The following is a 6,141-nucleotide window of genomic DNA, read 5'->3' on the forward strand; positions in this document are numbered from 1 at the left end:
TGTTTCACCGTCGACCGACTAATGCGTCTATTCACATAATTTGCCTGGCATCAGGTGAATTGCACACCGATATGTCTACAGGTGACTGTGAATGACGGCGTTTGGTATCTAAAATACATTTGAATTTGTTGAGCCGGGAGGATATTGAACGTTGTGTATGGTGTATTGTCCAAACATGACAGAGCTGCATGACAACGGCCTCATTAGCTCATAAACTAATTAGCATATGCCCGCTATTATTTTTAGCGGAAAGCGGGCAATTCCGAGCTACAGTGAATTTAATTGTTAAAACAATTGAAAACATTAGGCTAGTATTCTTAAATGCTATAAATTAAAACTTAAATTGGGAGCTAAGCTCTACCGGGGTTCATTACATTATTTCTAACACAACAAGATCAATTTTTGGAAGAAGACTTGACCGACGATGAGAACGAAATTACTGTCCATTCGCCTAAGAAACGAGCCCATAATCCTCATAATACCGAATAAAAGCCGGTACCGTTATATTGGGTCTATCGTAGAAAGTGAACCGATATTGATATATTTTGTACGAAGATTTGCTCCCTATTTGATGTTGACTAATATAGACAACTTTTGATAAGAAGAAGTGCCACCCAATCCAAACTCAACATACCAAATTACAGTCAATTCTTTATTGGGTCTCCGATGAATATGTTATGTGGTGTTACCTTTTGGTGGCGGGAAAAAATGAAAATAAAAAAATGTGGACGCATAATTAAATGTTCCGATTACGGAACGCTATGATTTTTAGTGCTCCGGTTGTGGAACCCAGCCTTTTTTGTGTACCAACATGTAGAACACTACCAACATCGTTGTGTTCCGGCACAGTAATACTAAAATATATTTTTGATTTTGTTGATGTTCCGGAACACTTACTCCAAGAATATTTAGTGTTTGTGTACTGGAGCGGCGGTACAATATTTAGTGTACCGGTTCTTTATGAACACTACATAGTTATAAATAAATCAAAACATACTTGGATCAAACTGCCAGGAAATATTTAGAAACAATTCGGGCAAATTTGATCAGTTTGTGGGTCCTGTTGTCTAGTTGATAAATTACCTGTGGTACATTTAAAAAGTGACATAATCGATTTCAACAAATATTAAGTCTCTCTGCGTACTCGATATTTTGTAACAATTGTTTCAAAATGTTACTAAATGTTCACAAAACTTCAGGAGAGCTATGTTGGGTTTCGTTTTACTGAGTATTGAATAATCTTACTGGGAAATTTACTCAGTAGAGTTTTGTACAAGCAAAAAATGTTATCCATGGTATAATTATTACAAGGTAGGGCACAGCTACCAACTGATTATAATTTTTTCTCAAGGTGGCTTGTTCCATCAAATCAAAATACATATTTTGTGTATGTGTGTGTATTGTTTTGAATACAATGTCAAATAAATTCAAAATAAATTGAAATACATATATGTATTTAAATTTAATAGAAATGAAAACTATGTTTATAACACGTTCGTCTCGAAGTAATTACTTTGTTATGGATGAAACAAACATTTGATGGTATTCCCTACTGGATTTTGGGAAGAAATCATAACCCTTCATTCATTTTTCGCGTTTTTAGTTTTGTGTTGAAAAAATGTCAAATAAACACAAACACTTGTTGCGTATATTTATTTTATTTTCGGCAGAAGAAGCCTCACGTGCATAGTTGCTTTTTTGTTATTCACCTCAAGCTGCTCTACCTTATATTATTGTACCATGATGTTATCTGTTTACTTTTTCCAATTTTATTGTTTGCATAAGAAGAATCTCTCTTACTCTCACAATAGAAATTACTGAGTAATTATTACTGGACAAGTACGCAGACATGACTATTATCACCCTCCATTCGGGTTTCAATTCGGTATGATTTTCAAAGTTTTGTCACAGCTGCACTGTAGCATAGAGGCAATACTTGGATTCATCTTCACGAGTATCTTTTTATGAGTCTGTGTGTTAATTTAAATTCCTATTTTGCTACATCGATGTGAAGTTGTATGCCGTACTTCAATTGTTGTCACGCATATGAGGACGTCAGAAGTCACATTAGCCTGTCTTCAGCTGGGCTAATTGTCTGTGGAAGCGTGTGTGTGTTATTTTTCTGTAAATATTTCATTGGTAACAAATTGCGCCAACTGCAGCAATTTTCGCATTTTAATTAAACGTGAACATCATTGCATCAATTCTCCACTATTTATTTCAGTGCTTATCTGGCTAAACCTTATTTAATGAGTTCACTATTGGCCACAATGGCTGCCTCTGTGGCATTAGCTAAGCAACGGGGCAACGACAGTTATAAAGTTGCAGAACAAAGGCGCGACAAAATGCCGCACAAAGCAAAATGTCATTCAGTGAACCGACACTTAACCATAATGCCAACCACTCAGCGTTAGATGGGTGTAACTTATTAATCCTTGGCAATCGTCATTTATGGCGTAGCCATAATGAATTGATATGCCGATCTTCATTTCAATTTGGTTTTCGGTTGACTTGTATTCAATTTCATGTGACCACGGTTTTCGATTCTTTTTGTATCGGAAAAAATCTTTCCACTAACGTGGATTGACTCCCTGGCATGAGGACGATTCTTTATTTCCCTAATGTAAGGGTACACAAATGAACAATATGGAAAATATGACTCAAGTCGAAGAGCTCAAAGCTCGGGGGCAGTGTTTGGAGAAAGATATAGTTTTTGCTAAACCCAACTACATTTATTGTGTTTCCAGAATAAAATGTTTTCAAATATGGGTGAATTAGGATTGCCAAGAGAATAAATTATGACATGCGATTAAGAATTAAACAAATGCATTTTCCACGAATGTATCTGGTCATCAAGTTCTTCTTTTCTACGGTGAGCATGATTTCCGACCACTGCACTATAGGTAATTTGGACAGTTTTTTGGGCAAAAAGTCATTTTTTCAATTTTGGAAAATAAAATCTTTTTTGATGTCATTACAAAGAAAACATGTCAAAATTTATGAATCTGTAAGATTTTTTGCGTAAAAGTGTCTTAAAAGCGGTGAAAATCGTTGCCAAACTCTAAACTTTGAAAATGAAATTAAAGAAATAAAAAATAAAAATAATTCAAGTCGTATTTTAAAACGTTTAAAACCGCTAAATGCAAAGCATAAACATAAACATTAAACATGGATAGTATTAACGGTGGTGTGTTCTGTTTATTTAATATATAATATTTGTTAATACGATTCAAAATTTACATAGTTGACTATAATAAAAGAAATGTTTCTATTTTTAACACATAAGTCATTTTAGATAGACTTTTACTAAAATGTTTAAATTTGTCTGATCTTTTGACAACTGAAATACATATATTAATGAAAGCCTTCTAAATTGATTCCAATAGGTCCCAAATTGCGATTTTTTTTTGCGTTTTTAATGATATATCAGTTTTTTAGGGAACTTCAGAATTATTGTTGCCAATAACAATAATATGGACGAAAAATACGTCAAATTAAAATAGGAAATTAGGTTATTTTGCATGCATTTGTCAAGATGCACCGAATGGCATAGAAAGATTGAACTTTTCCGCGAAAAAACGAATACACACGAATTTCGATTACAAAATAAATAACGTGACTCTTAAACCGCAATAGGTTGCCGAAGGAAAGATTATGAGAAAAAAATCTAAATAGTGGAGAACAGAAAATAGCGGGCTTGAGTTCCCCTTAGAATATAAACCATCAAAAATTTAATTTTTTTCACTTTTTTCAGGATTGATTAAAAATAAAAAAAGTGGCATATGAAAAAATGTTGTTCAGTATATCCAGTGTTTACTATAATCGTGTTCGACTGTAGTAAGCCTGGTTTTATATCACTTTTACATATTAATGTCCTTAAGGAGTATAAATGGGTACTGTATTAATCGTTATTTATGCATTCTGCAAAAACATACGACATTGTAATAATTATTCCTTTAAAAATCCAATCGCGGGGTCGAAATTTTTTTTAACTCACTACCCTAATCGTTTTCAACCGTTTGTTGTGTATAAGACAACTAATGAAAATATCTGAGAAAGAATTAGCTTTGTTCGTTAAATGTGTAGTTGCTTATAACCGTTGTTCGTTATATCCGGTTTTTACTGTGGGAATCTGCGTTTTCTCCTTCTTGTACATATACATCATTTAAAAAGTCAAAAAATCGTTTAAAACCGCTGTTATTAATTTTTGCCTCAAAAACATATTTTGGAAATTCCCATTTAAACGTAGATGCATCGAGAAAAAATCATAAAAAAACTGATTTGCCTCTATGATACAAATTGGCAATATTACCATCTCAATTTTAGACAATATGGATCCGACTTTGGAGAACCGCCGCTTAATATGATAAAATTTATATTTAATTGTGAAATGTAGCTTACAGCCTTAAGGTCGAAAGACTGGGCAATATGAAATATATAAACTAAATTAATAAAAAATATCTTAAATTTGTTGCAATTTGATGCAGATATTTGGAGAATGGATTTTAACATATAAACAATTTCGGTACGAATGCTTCCGTTTATTTTAAAGGTGTAGGCGAAAGGGTGTTTGACCTGCTCAGCATATGTTGCCCCAGTAACAAGGACGTAATAAGAAATTTTGCAATCGCTGTGTCGTGTAAGCGCCACTAGACTGGCTTTCAAGATACTCCGTACATAACTTTTAACAAACAGCACGAGGTCATGCCTCCGTTTCTCACACTGGGCGAATCTGTCGAAATTAAAATCGAACTAATACATATCTATGCATATTGAGTTTACAGAAATATATGTGGAACTTCGTACACGTACATAAGTATCACGTACAATGCAGCCAGGTTAACGCTCGCGTAGTTATAAAATGTCTGCTACTGTGTAGTGTCGAATGCCTCTCAAGCCAAGTGACTAAGCTTTGTGTGTAGTCCCGATCATATTTGGATTATTGGCGTCAGTTTACCACAAATCGTGCTGACCGTGTTGGCTAACAATTGTTCATAGACTTAGGATGCAGACAAACACATCATACACATCGACACCATGTTAGCGCCATCTCGGAGTGGCGCACATACTGGAGCCACAAGTCAATCCTAAATATCTTCAATGTATTTGCAAGATGAAAAGATCGATTCAGTAAGATTAGCTACGGCGATTTGGCAATGTCTCTTTGGTTTTCCTAGCTCCGCTTGTCTATAAAAGGATTATGATGCAGCGCAAACTGCAGTCAGGTATATTCAATTATGAATGGGGTCAGGGGAAGGTTGGTAAATGGCTGACATTTGCGATTCTATACAACCTAAAGAATTGATTATGGAATCATGCATGATCATCATCCAAAATACTGTCCAACCGACTGTTGTTTCTGTTGGCAAGTTGATCCTAATCGGTATTCACAAAAGACGGTTTACTCTATCGCTTATTTACACAACATTAACTTTTATACCTAGCTGCAGCAATATGTGACCAGCGACAACTCGCGGCTATTTCTCTCAATCGATTGCAATCTATGGCCTATATTGGCATAGTTTTAACAACTGATAGAAAAGTTAAAAGAGCGCACGTTTTTATGAACTCTTTGATTTTTGAACTTCCTAGTTTTCGAAATATTACACTTTCGAAGTGGTTGTATTGGGTCATATCATAACTACAGAAGGTAGTCTCATTTGCTAAATCTGCGATTGTAACCCTTTTAATTTTCGGCTAGAGGCTTAAAATTTTATTTCAATGGGAACGAAATTTTTATTCTGAATGGTTGTTTTGGATGATGGAATAATTATAGAAAGTTTGCTAATAACTGATGGCAACCCTTTTAATATTCAACAACCCCAAGGCCCATTTTTATATAAGGTCATGGCATAATTACAGAAGGTAGTCTCATTTGGGAAATTAATAATGGCAACACTTTTTTCAATTGGAACTCATTTGTCAGTTTCAAATTGTTTGGAAAACAAATTCCATAAAATTGTATGCATGTCGAATGGCATATTTTTTAAAACATCTAAAATGTGTATTTTCTGTAAATATATGTATATCTCAATATATCATAAGATATATCTATATTTATAGATTATAGAGGCAGGGAACATCAAGATATAAAACTTTTTGTAATTATGATATTAAACATTTTGTAATTATATTTCAAAG

This window comes from Musca vetustissima, unplaced genomic scaffold (genome assembly GCF_032173495.1).
Source record: "Musca vetustissima isolate MV318-11 ecotype Yass unplaced genomic scaffold, APGP_CSIRO_Mvet_v1 utg15531, whole genome shotgun sequence".
NCBI lineage: Eukaryota > Metazoa > Arthropoda > Insecta > Diptera > Muscidae > Musca > Musca vetustissima.